Source organism: Marmota marmota, unplaced genomic scaffold, assembly GCF_001458135.2.
Source record: "Marmota marmota marmota unplaced genomic scaffold, marMar, whole genome shotgun sequence".
Classification (NCBI taxonomy): Eukaryota; Metazoa; Chordata; class Mammalia; order Rodentia; family Sciuridae; genus Marmota; species Marmota marmota.
The window spans coordinates 23,900,445-23,915,070 of NW_026000249.1; positions in this window are offsets into that span (position 1 = coordinate 23,900,445).

Sequence of the window (14,626 nt, forward strand, 5' to 3'; positions counted from 1 at the left end):
GTGTGTGTGCTACTATGGATCAAATTCATGCCTAGCATATGTTAGGCAAGCACTCTATGACAGAGCTACATCCCTGGCCCTGGAATTCCTACAGGATAGTCCCTTTCCAGAGTCCTCATTTCAGACAAAAATTCAAGGTAGAAAAATGTATACCTTAAATTACACCTGGTTCAATAAAATCAGTCCTTTTGAATTTCTGGTCTTGTCCCATCTGTCATTCTTCCCATTCTTCTTTTACATATGACCTCTAGAGAAATTCTTTAGAATTTTGACTTATTCCTCCTTCCAGGAAATTATAAAATGTGTGGTATGCCAAGGGACATATTAGGCAGAGGACAAACTAAAAGGAGTGCATCAAGGTCCCCAACAAGCATCCTCTCTGCCAAACATACACTGGAAATTCAGCCTGCCTGCAAAAGCTTAAAGTAAGTCCATGGTATTACTAGCCATCACGTGAGAGATGTATTTCCTCTCATGGGAAAGCCTAAAGCCCAACAAAATAACTCTAGAATAACTCTAGCATACTATATACATTCTGAGGCATATTAATTTTTTTTCCTCTCTCCTTTTTTTTAAGTATTCAGATATCACTTCCTGAAGCTCTTCCTCTGCTACCCATCAATAAAATACCCATTTAATTCTAAGCAGCTAATTCTAATCTGCAATAAACTTAAATTCCAAACTCCATAGTTTGTAAAAAGTATAAGGTGTTTTAAAATAAAAAGAGGATTGATTTTGAGAAAGAGCATGATGGATTTTCTTCTAAGATTAAGTGCACGAATTCTAGAACATCTATTTTTGTTTCTGCAGAATCCATTTTTTATCATCTACTTTCCAATTATATTTAACATTATGTAGGATACTCTTTAAGTGACCTTTATCTAAATGACACATTGCTATTATTTTTTCATGCATTGACCTTTATAGGTTAAAATTACACACACGTGCACATTCATATGTCTTTATCTGTTTCTATATACATGTGTGTGTTTATATGGGATATATGTATGTATGGGATTTATATCCCTAATTTGACATGCTAATTCATAAAGGATAGAAATCATGTCTTCTGTTAATTTTAGATTTTACTCAAGAAACTCAGAGAATAGAACTCTGGTTCAACAGTTGTACAGATTAACATAAATATGAGACACAATAATACAGACCATAGTCCTAATACTTCTTTAGCAGGGCTCCTATTCTTATCTAAACTGAAATTTCTACAAAGAAAGAAGCTATACAGTATTCTATAACCCTCAATAATATTTAATAGTCTCTTCTGTCTTTGAACCACAGAACTACCTCACTTTAATAATAAATAGTTTAAGTAATTGTGAATATTTGATAATACAAAGTGGAAACAATCTTTGAATACACTAATGGAAATCCTAATCTTAATAAATCCCTTAAATCCCTCAGAAATCCCTTCCCCCTACAATTTATTCCTTTATTATTCCCTGTATCTCTCCTTGTGTACATAAAAAGAGTTAAATCACTCTTCCATATTAATTCAGCTAATAACTAGTATTGCTAGTTTAAGAACCTCTGTTTACACTACTGCCTTATCACAAGATTGGGTTATCGGATAATACATATTTGTTAAGAGACCACTGCTATTGAATAATTATTGTAGTAAAATGGAATAATCTCTGAGAATTTTCATCTAGAACTTGTTACTAGACAGTTAAGTCCTCAGTATGGTCAACTCATGTGCATTCCTCAATCTCAATATTTTCATCTGCCAAGTGAAAGGATGAGTAGATCTAGGAGGGTTCCTCAGCATTTAAATCTATCATCCCTCTTGCTATATTTACCATCCCTATATCTACCTCTCTCAATATAACTGTCTTATATACATCTCAATCTGATCATACAATGGTGATATTTTGATGTCATTAAAAATACTAAGATACTTTCAAACTTATGTGTTCTCTTTCCTGGAGTTTAAATTCAATACTTAATAAATCACATTATCCTGTTGATTCAGTTGCTTTTATCTTCATCTAACAAATTAAAACATATTTCAGTAATAATACCATGGTCATTGTAAAATTAAAATAGTTTTAAGATATAACTAGCTGAGTTGGATAACCAATATTCTAGCATCACCACTATTTGTAAATATGTCTATCACTACTATAATAAAATCTTAATCACAAAATGCATTTTCTATTTTCTTGGAAGAAATCTGAACTTTCCTGAATAACAGCAAATGTCAGCTATGTGAATGCAGTCACTATTGTGAACCTCTCAGTGATTACATAGCTTTGACATTCTGAATAATCAGAAAATAATTTTCTGTAGTGTGAAACTCAGTTTCGCAACTGTTATATTTCTTAATCTGATTTTGATAACCTCAGAGGTAAGAATATTATATTCAAAATAATATTAAAACTAATTTATAAACAAGTTTAATTTCATGCTCATTTATCCATGAGGTTTATAATATTAAGATGGGTAATTTGAGGAATCTCTGATTGTGTGCCAAGCACTATGATGAGAGAGACATAGATTAGGGCCTGGACTGACTATTTGGTGGGTTACTAGAAAATTCCAATTTTAATTGCTGGCAATATCAGGCTATGTTCTGGCTTAAAGATATTAATGTACCTCAAGAAACCTCAGTCTCCTATAAGTTTGTTTTGTTTTGTTTTGTTTCAATAACGGGATTGAACCCAGGGGTGCTTAACCACTGAGCCACATCCCCACCCCTTTTTTATATTTTATTTAGAGACAGGGGTCTTGCTGAGTTACTTAGGGCCTTGCTAATTTGCTGAGGCTGGCTTTGAATTAGCAATCTTCCTGCCTCGGCCTCCTGAGCTGCTCAAATTACAGGCGTGCACCACCATGCCCAGCTAAAGTTCTCAATAGTAGATACCTAAAGGATGTTGCAGTATTTAAATGCAAGTAAAATGCTTTAAACAGAATTGAATACTTTCTAAGAATTGAATAATTGTAAATTATTAGTATATTTTATTAGTATTTAGTAATCACAACAAAACCGTGAGATTATAGGTATTAATGTTGTTATTATTATTTCCTCTCAGATACCCAATGAGGAGATTGAAGTGCAGCAGGATATTAATCCAAACTAACTTATTTCAAAAGCCCCACATCTTAATGCTATGATACTATACAGCTCAATAAAAACGAATTCTACATTTAATTTGCAATGTAGCTCTCTCTAAATCTGGAAGCTTTATTTCCTAAGAAGCAAGAATCTTAGGTTTTGCTCTGGCATGAGCCGTGAATTTGCATATGTTTATATGTAACTGTGCTCAGTTTAACAATGTTTCTTCATCATGTTTACTATTTTTAGAATAAAGAAAAGATAAAGTTTAAGAAAATCTTTCTTGCAATAGGTTCACAAGGAAACAGAGAAAAAGCTTTGTAGTCAAAGTGGCTGAGAAAGGTGGTTAAACAGAAGAGTTTGGGCAGCTGCAAGTATACTGCAGGCTATACTGAAGATTATTTGCAAACCTGACAGAGAGACATGCCCAGAAGCATGCACCCTTGATTTTTTCCTCTCAGACCAATACCTCAGATATCAAGCTTTGAAGATATTCTGCTTTGATATCTTTATACTGCTGCAGTCTGTTCTAACCCACTTAAAACTACTGGTTTTCTGCTAGTGTTTTGTTTTTCTTTTTATTTTTCACTTTTAATTATTGTTGCTTTTCATTTTCAATTAGAGAATAAGAAGACTACCAGGGAAAAACATTTATAATGTTTTTCATCTCTCAATAGACTGTGAGAATCCATGTTACACCCAGAAAGGGATAAAAAGAGACCAGAGCACTCACTCTCACTAGTGCATTTTCTCTCTCCCCCACCTTCATACTCTCCCCTCTACCATGTGAGGATAGAATGACAAGATGACTGTCCAACATTAAGAAAGGATGCCCTCAGCAGAGACCAGATCTTCTGGTTCCTTGATTTTGAACATACTGGCATCCAAGACTATGACAAATAAATATCAGCTGTTTAGACACTAAGTCTATGATATTTTGAATATGTAACCCAAACCAAGTCACATTTACAAAGTAATGCTATTTATTTAGAAGTAAAAAATTTGGAATGCATGTTCTTAAGATGCAATAATGTTATTTTCTGTTTTCCATGATGTCATGATTTGAACCTAAACCTATTTCTCCATCATTTCTAAGCATAATAAATGGTTTTTGAAATATCTATATTCAAGTGGAAGGGATATATGATGATCTTAAAGAAAGAAAAGGTTAGAATATTTCTAACATAATTAAATTATGCTTAGTGATCCATAGAAACAAAAAGGTTAACATTAGGTGTTTGGGAACACAGACAAATCATCCTTGATTCCAAAAAAAGGCATCAGAGATGGGGACAGAATGTGTATTGGCAGGGAAGACTGGGAACTCTCAAGCTAAGCCCACAACTTGCCACATTGTATCATAGGAAACCTGGAGAAAGGAGATTATTGTATCTGGAATATACAGGCATGCAGAAATGGCAGCAATTTGCTTGGGGAGAAAGCACAAGCCAAAAAAAAAAGTGTGCATGTTCTAAAAGCTAATGTGACTTGTACTTCTCCTGTTCTTTCTAGAGTAGTGATGACGAAGTACTTAAAGATGAAGAATTTTTCTTTATGACTCAATTCAAATATGATATCCTAAGAGAAGTTCTTACAAAAATTCCTAGAATAGGGCAATTTGGGTGTTTTGCCTGTGATCTCTCACAGTATGCTTTTCATGGGTACTGTATTAGAGTACCCATGACATTACCACAGTATAGTAAACATGTCTACTTTTTTTTTTTTTTTTTTTTTTTGTACTGGGGATTGCACTTAACCACTGAGCCACATGTTCAGCCCTTCTTTTATTTAATATTTTTTATTTAGAGACAGGGTCTCAATGAGTTGCTTAGGGCCTCACTAAATTGTTGAAGCTGGCTTCAAACACATAATCCTCCTATCTCAGCCTCCAGAGCGGCTGGGATTACAGGCGTGCACTACTGCACCCAGCACACGTATCTACTTTCCATATTAGTTTCTTTCTTTCTTCTTTTTTTTCACATATACATATTTATTTATTTATTTATTTTAGTGGTGCTGAGGATCAAACCCAGTGCCTCACATGTGCTAGGCTAGCACTCTATCACTGAGTTAAAACCCCAGCCCCATATTAGTTTCTTACAATCCCAATGTCAATTAACTTCTTTAAGCTAGTGTCTGTATAGTACTGATCTCAGCGTCTCAAATGCCTGGTAAACACTGTCAGTACATGTACAAGGGATGAATGAACAAATGAATAGTCAGACAAATGATTGAATGAACAACCAACAGATGAAAACAGTCCTAAAGCAGGATCTGAATAATGTAAAAATCTTGACTTCTGGTTTCCAATCTGGCATATTAGCAGCTTGGGGATTGTTATTCCATCCTACAGACAAACAAAAAGCTGCAAAAAATAACAACACTTATTGGATCTATCAGAGAATTGAGGTCACAGGGCAAACCACTGACCTAAAAATTGTCAAGACAGACAAGTAAATATAGAAAAATCACAATTTACTGGTGCAGAAACACAAGAGAAGAAACCTCCAGGGGAACTGGTATTGGGATAAAAAAGCCCAAACTGTAACTGATGAATTGTGAAAGGCTCAGCGTGAACAAGTCAGAGAATTAAAAACTCCAGCTAGACCTAGATGGGGACAGGGCAGTTTTGTGAATTTCAACTCCAGGATCTTGACCAGGTTCTCACAGTGAGTATCTGAAAGAAAAAAAAAAAAATCTCACTTCTAACAGGCAAAGGGACAAAATAACCATTTGGGTTTTGTTTGTTTATTTATTTCTTTGTTTTTGAAACAACTTCTTTATTCATGCCTACACTGATGAGCATTGAAATTTATGCCATCTTGAAGTATGTAAGAGTACTCTGAACTTCTCAAAAAGGGCTTAAACTACTGGGGATTTTTCAGAGTCTGACTAACTTGGGGGAAAGGTAATATCCAAATTCAGCCCTCTCTAACCATCTTATCTTACCTAAGGGGAAATATATGTAAAAATCAATTGTAAACTTCACAGTACAGAAAGACAGGGTCACTAAAAGATGAGACTTAATCATAAGACTATAGAACACTGCCCCACCCCCAAGAATCACCACCATATTGCTTAAGGCCAATCTGCCACATTTCCTTTTATTTAGAACATCATGACTGGCAATTGAGAAAAAAATAGCAAGGCATTATAAAAAGTGAAAATCAGTTTGAAGAGACAAATCAAGCATCAGGATCAGAAACAGATAGATGAAAGATATTGTAATTATTATGATAGGAATTTTAAACAACCATATTTAATGCGCTGAGATTCTAAAGGATAAGAGAGACAGCATCCAATAATATATGGGTAATGTTAAGTACAAAGGTTGAAAATCTATGAAAGAACAAAAGAAAAATATTAGAGATAAGTACCATAACAGAAATGAAGAATGCCTTTGATGGTCTCATTAGTGGACTGGATATAGTTGAAGAAAGAGTATCTGAGCTTGAGGATATGTTGCTAGAAGCTTCTAAAATGGAAAAGTAAATACCAACAATAAAAGACTGAAAAATAAAGAGAATATTCAAGAACTGTGTGAAAATTACAGAATTTTGAATTTTGAATATTAATAATGGCAATATCAGAAAGAGAAGGAAGAGAGAAAAGAAAAAATGTTGATGCGATAATATCTGAGAATTTCCCCAATTTACTGTCAGACACTTAACCACAAATGCCAGGATCTCAAAGAATACTAAATGGGAACAAAGTAAAAAACAAATAAAAAAATATATGTAGACATATTATATTCAATTGCAGAAAATCAAAGTAAAAGAAAAGTTTTGGAATGAAGACAGAGGGTAAAACAAGTACCTTAATCAGAGAGAAACAAAGATAAGAATTCCATCTGACTTCTCAGAAACTGTGCATACAAGAGTAGAATGAAACATTTAAGTGTTGTAAGAAAAAGACTTCCAAATTAGAATTACATACTCTTTGAAATTAGGCCTCAAAAGTTAAGGAGAAATTAATACTTTCTCAGACAAACAGATATTGAGGGAATCTGATGTGAGAATATTGCAAGAAATAGGTTCTTTAGAGAGAATGAAAATAATATTGATCAGAAACTCATATCTAAATAAGGAAAGGAAGAATGTTTGAGAAAGAATAAGTGAAAATGAAATAAAAATATTTATTTATTCTTAATTGATCTAACAGATAACAGTTTGTTTAAAATAGCAACAATATACTCAATCATATAGACTTACATGTATGTATTTGATTATGTATACATATATATGCTTATTTACACATATGTATAAGTGAAATTAATTTCAGCAGTGATGCAAAGATGTGAGAAGAAGAATCAGAATAATTTTGTAATTATGAGGTACCTGTACTACCTGACATGAAACGGTACAGTGTTATTTGAAAGTGAACTTGGGTTTCTTGTGAATGTATATTGAAAACTGTAGGAAAGACACCAGAGGAAGTAAAAAAATACATTATAACTTACATAATCAGAAAGGGAAGAAAATGGACTCATGAGATGTTCAACTAGAACCACAAAAGGCATAAAAAGAGGAGAATACAAAAATAAGAGCAAGGAAATAAACAGAAAACTATAACAACATGGTAGATATGTACCCAATTATATCAGTAATCACTTTTAATATTAAGAGTCTAAGCACATCAAGAAAAAGAGATAGAGTGGATCAAAATATAAGACCTAAATATATAATGTCTGTAATAAATTCACAGTATGTATGAAGACTCTATACATTAAAAGTAAAGAGATAGGAAATGATATACCTTGCTAATGGCAATAAAAAGGAAGCAGGAGTTGCTATATAGATTTCAGACAATAGACATCAAAGCAAAGAACGTTTCTAGGCTCAACAATTGCTCCTAGACTATAAAAAAGGGGCTCAGTCTCCTGTTAAATAATTTTCTCCTTTAGTATATATACCAGGATCAGGTTATTATGTTGGTATTGGCCCTCTCCTCTTCAAGTGGGTTGCAAAGTGTTCATTATACGTTCCATTTAAATACCAACTAAGAATCCTAATCTGTTGAAGGTGACATACAGCCTAAAGAGAGATTTGTCATTTACCAGGTACCTCAAATGTCAGAAGGTGCTGTCAGATGGCTTTGGATTAATTTAATACATTATCAGACATTTTCCTTTTAAAAAAAGCAAGCATGTACAGACAGAGGAGATGAAATGAAATGAGGGAAACAGATTCATATAAAAGAAGTAAACACAGCTTTGCAATTGAATAAAAGCAAATGGAATTGAGTTGACCAGGGGCTGCTTTTAAAGAGACAGGTATATTCTTTGGCTATGTAATCATGCATCTAAAGATATAGTTTCTGACAGAGATAGTGCCCGACTATTATGGAGGCAGAAATAGATTGTGCTTAGAAGACAAGGAGTACATTTCTCATATGACTCCTAAGTTGGTTATCTACAGTTCTGAATTGGTGTTCTAAAATTATAGACATGTCAGCAATATCAGGATAAGTACATAACCTCTCAAAGTAAAAGAAATGGAGGGAGGGAAAAACATTTATTCAGCACCTACTAATAGTGCTCTGGTTGATATTATTTCACACGTCAAATCTTTTCCTTCTTAAAGAATCTAGTAAAGATTAAATGAATTAAAATCCATTTGCTAGCATAAATTTACATATATTTTAGCTTAATACATAAATCAAATTCATGTTTGAAAAATAGCACACTCATTTTTAATTCTTAATGCTAAGAATTTATCTGAACTTTATTGATCAAAACATTAAGAATAATTTTGTCCTTAAAGCTATCTACTTTAAATATTTTCTCATTTCTTTGACAATAGAATGCAGTGTGATAATACCCAAAATCCATGATTAATGCAATATTTTAAATATAAATATATTTACCTGGTTTCTGTGCTTAGTCACAAAATAGTTTCCCAACTAATTTGTATTAATAAAATCTTCTTTATATTGGCTTCCAGAATTAAATTTAAGAATTAAATTGTTAAGGAAAACGAAAGCTCTAAAATAATAATATCCCCACACATAAGTATGTAAATGGTCATTTGATTTCTTTCAAAAGTACTAATAGGAATGCCATATGAATATTTTAAAGAAAATCTTGGGTTTTTTGACTACTATTCAATAGTTAAGTCTATACAAAAATAACAAGAAAGATTACAATAAACACACAACATTTTTCCTTTGAATTTATAAACATTTATTGGCAGCAGCACTGTCAAGAATCCTAGTTTTGAAACAAACATGATTTACTGAATGTTTTCCTCTTTTTACTCACTATTCATTAAAAGAGTCAGACAACACTGTAAGACTACTGTGTGCAAAGTAAAGAACAAAGTAAAATCATCCTATTTATGTTGAGAGACTGTGGCCTAATAGAAAAAATACCGGGAGTTTTCTGAGATTTTCAATTATAAAATGGTAAACAGTGACCTCAGGTTTCTGATGACATGTAAAGACCTCAGAGGTCATCACTCCCATCCCTATAACAAGAAAAAACTAAGCAAACTGAAAAGCAACAATTTTTCTTAGATCAATTAGGTAACTGAAGTGTCTGGACAAATTAATTGCCCTCCTCAAATTGAAGAGCCACGTAAACATAAAGAATTATTTTACCTGGAAGGGAAACCAATGCTGGAGCCCATGAGGAACACTTAAAACTCCCTAATTGCTTCTGAAGAGTGAGTTTGGAATACCTTGAGAAATAAAACTTTGAGAAGGTCTGGTTAAAAATGGTGATGGTGGGTCCCATACTTTCATGTGTTTTATCTCCAGAAGCTCTATCATCTGTTCAGAGAAAAGGTCAAACAAAAATTCCTTCTGGCTTCAGAGAAGGGAAGGGGGAAGTAACAATTTTGATATACTCCTAGAGGACTCTTGTTATCCTTAACCCTGTCCTAACCTCAAGGAAAACTTTTATCAGAAGCTATATGAACTTGGGGAAGAAAAAAACCCCACTTCCCAGTTTCAGTCCCTTATTAGCCTTCTCATCTCATACAAGGGTTGGGAGGATAAAGAAGGAGAAGCACTCATAAAGGTCACAGCTCAGGGACAGAGGCTTATTAAAATATTGAACCCAACCATAAGACAATATAAACTTCCTCTCCCCCATGATTTACCACTATATCAATATGTTTCCTGATTAATAAAAGACATTACAGCTGAAGGAACTTGCAAGTCAGATTCAATTTAATAAGGAATTTCTCAGGAAATCCAAAGGTAATAGGGGAGAGAAAAATAAGGTCACGAGAGGACACTTGAGCCTCTGAGATCACCATTACAACGAACAGAAAGATAGCTTAAATCCCAGCCAGATAAAAATAAAATTTCACATTGAAGTTCAACTGACCTCAGTTCTTTTTGTATAATATATTATGACTGACTTTCAACAAAAAATAAATAACAGCAAGCTAAAAGGCAAGAAATACAGACTGAAGGGACAAACCAATCATCATAAGCAGACTTACATATGTTATAGATTTTGGAACAATCAAAACAGGAATTTACAATAAGTATGATTAACATACTAAGGACTATACTGTATTGAAATGGGCAACATTCGAGAACATATGGCTAAAGTAAATAGAAAGATGGAAACCTGATGAAAGAATCAAAAGGAAATGTTGAAATTGAAAGCATTGTAATAGGCCAGGCACAGTGGCGCACTCCTGTAATTCCAGCAGCTTGGAAGGCTAAGGCAAGAAAATCGAGAGTTCAAAACCAGCCTCAGAAAAAGCAAGGCACTGAGCAACCCAGACCCTGTCTCTAAATAAAATACAAAATAGAGCTTGGGATGTGGCTCAGTGGTCAAGTGCCCCTGAGTTCAATCCCTGGTATCCTCTCCCCACAAAAAAACCATTGTAATAGAAATGAATGTCTTTGCTGTTTGAATCAGTACACTGAACAAGACTAAGGAAAGAATCAGTGAACTTGAAGATATGCCAATATAACTTCCCAAGCTGAAATGTCAAGATAAAAAATAATGGAAAACATAAATAGAATATCCAAGAAGTATGGTCAATTACAGATATATAATGTATACAAAAATGGCAATACCAGAAGGGGAAGAAAGAGAAAAAACTGAAGGTATAATTGAAGTAGTAATGCTAGATAATTTTTCACAATTAATAACAGGCACAAAGTCACAGTTCCAGAAAGTGTGGAAACTTCCAAAAAGGATAAATGTCCCCCAAATATATACCAATGTATTTCATATTCAAACTTCAGAAAAATCAAAGACAGAAAATCTTCAAAGAAGTCAGAGGAGGAAAAAAAACCCTTTTACTTATAGAAAGTTAAAGAGAAGAAGTGCATCTGATTTCTCTTCAGGAAAAAAAAATGAAAGCAAAATGACAACAGAGTGAAATACTTAGTGTTCAAAGAAAAAAAATAAACATTTACCTAGAATTCTGTATCCAGCAAAATTCTCCCTCAAAGTGAAGAACTAAAGACTTTATCTAAGAAATGAAAATTGAGGAAACTTTGATACCAGTAAACCTGACATGCAAGAACTGTTAAAAGTTTTTCAAACAGGAAAAATGAAATAGATCAGAAATTTGAATCTATGTGAAGAAAAGAAAAGTGTTGGGAAAAGACTAAATAAAGCTAAACCAAAATCTTTTTGTTCTTACTTTATCAAAAAAATAATCATTTTCCAAATAATGTTTGCAATAACTTATTTGATAATTGTAGCCTTTGGATAAATGAAATGAATGACAATAGTGTAATAAGGGACAGGAGAGAAGAATTGAGAATACTCCTTTATAAGGTACTTGTACTACCTGGGAAGCAATATAATGTTAGTTGAAAGTAAACTTTGATTACTTGTAAATGTTTACTACAAACTCTGGGGCAACCACAAACAATGTTAAGAACAGAAGTATGACTTTTATGCAAAGAGAGGAAAGAAAAGTAAATGGCATTTCCTTAGTCTTCTAGGACTGCCTCAATAAAATACCACAGGCCAGATGACTAACATAACAGAAATTGTTTTTTCAATTTCTGGAGGTGGAAGTCAGATATAAAAGGGCTTTCATAGTTGGTTTTTCCTGAGGCCTTTCTCCCTGGCTTGCCTATGGCCATCTTCTCAGTGGGTCTTGACAAAGTGGTTTTTTTCTCTGCAATCATATCCCTGGTGTCTCTCTTCTTATAAGGACATAAAGCATGTCGATTTAGGGCTCCACCCTAACAGCCTCATTTTAATTTAATCATCTACATAAAAGCTCAATGTCCAAATACAGTCACATTGGGGATTAGAGCACCAACACATAAATCTGTGTTGATTCAGTCCATTGTAACATTATTCAGTCCATTGCAACATTAAACATCAGAAAGAACAGAAAAGAGTGAAAGACCTAAACAAAATACCATAATATCAAAGACAATAAATAGAAAATAGTTAACATATAGTAGATACAAATACAAATATGTAAATAATCATTTTAAATGTGAATTTTTAAGTAAACCAACTAAATACAGAATTTGCCATCAGGTATAAAAAAAGAAATTTATTTTCTTGCAGAAAACCCAGTTTAGATATATATTGATAGATATAGATTAAAATGGAAAACATGCTTGATTTTCAAAGATGTTGAAAGGATTAGAGATAATTTACGAATACTGCCTGGCACAAAGAAGGCACATTATTATAATAATTATTATTACTAAACACAATTTAGCATTTCAGAAAGGACTAGAAAAGCAGCATAAGTTATAAAATTGTGTTGAGAGCCACAGCCAAAAGAGTCCCCCAATGAGGAACCCAGCAACCCCATCAGGGTAGTGCGCAGGACACATTATCCATTAGATCCCTCACGAGACCAACCAGAGGAAGCGCAGGATTGGACATCTGCGCCTCCGCCAGAACAGTACTAACTCCAGAGATGGGAGTTCAAATCATTCCCACAGGGGTAAAAGGACCTCTTCCCAAAGGAACAGTAGGCTTATTATTGGGATGCAATTCTTCTACTCTAAAAGGACTTATGATAAGTCCTGAGGTAATTGATCCCGATTATGAAGGTGAAATAAAAATTATAGCCAGTTCTCCAAAGGGTATATCAGTAATTTCACCAGGAGATAGAATAGCACAGTTATTAATAATACCCAGCCTACATGATAAATTTTCCAGTCATACTGTAGAAAGAGGTTCCAGGGGATTAGGCTCCACAGGTGTAGATTGGGCTATGCTTTCTTTAAATTTAGATTCTCGCCCCATGCTAAAACTAAATATTCAAGGACATGAATTTAATGGGCTACTGGATACAGGTGCAGACCTTAGCATCATCTCTTGTCAAGAATGGCCAAAACATTGGCCATTACAACAAGCCACTCAAAAGCTTCGAGGCCTAGGAGTGGCGACTAATCCCCATAGAAGTGCAATAGTATTAGATTGGAAGGATCCTGAAGGATGTGAAGGAACTATACAGCCATATGTATTGGATCATCTTCCCGTAAATTTATTGGGACGAGATGTCCTAGATCAATTAGGACTAACATTAACAAATAACATCAATTCAAATGTGTCCACTATTATGGCTAGACAACGTTTTAGGAAAGGAAAAAGATTAGGAGAACAAGAACAAGGTATAGCAGCACCAATACAAATAGATCAAGGAACAGACAGACATGGATTGGATTTTCAGGAGGGGTCTCTGAGACAATAAAAATTACTTGGAAATCAGAAAGACCAGTATGGGTTCCTCAGTGGCCCCTGACTAAAGAAAAGATACAAGCAGCCCATGACCTGGTCAAACAACAATTAGCAGAAGGACATATACAACCTTCTGTATCTCCCCATAATACTCCCATTTTTGTCATCAAAAAGAAATCTGGTAAATGGAGATTATTGCAAGATTTAAGAGCCATTAATAATGAGATGGTTATTATGGGACCTGCTCAATCAGGGATTCCTCAATTGTCTGCTTTGCCAAAAACCTGGTATGTTTTAGTTATAGATATTAAAGATTGTTTTTTTTCAATTCCAATTCATCCTGAGGATAGTCCACGTTTTGCATTTACTATCCCTGCACTGAATCATGAAGGTCCTGATCAGAGATATGAATGGAAAGTACTCCCTCAAGGGATGGCTAACAGCCCAACTATGTGTCAAATTTATGTTAACAAAGTAATCCAGCCACTTAGAAATCAAAATCCTGAACTACAAATATTTCACTATATGGATGATGTATTATTAGCACACAAAGATAAAAACACATTGCTAGAATGTTATGCCACACTTACAAACTTATTAAAAAATTATAATCTAGAGATAGCAATAGATAAAGTACAATTAAATTTTCCAATTAATTATTTAGGAGTTCTATTATCCTCAACCATGGTCCGTCCACCAAAAATTCAAATACGAGTAGATCAACTCAAATCACTTAATGACTTTCAAAAGTTATTAGGAGACATAAATTGGATAAGGCCTTATTTAGGTATACCAACAGGAGAGTTGGGACCTTTATTTGATATCCTAAAAGGTCCATCAGATCCAAATTCACCCCGAATGTTAACGCCTGAAGCAAGAAAGGCATTAAAAATCATTGAAACATATATGGAAAATATGCATTTGGA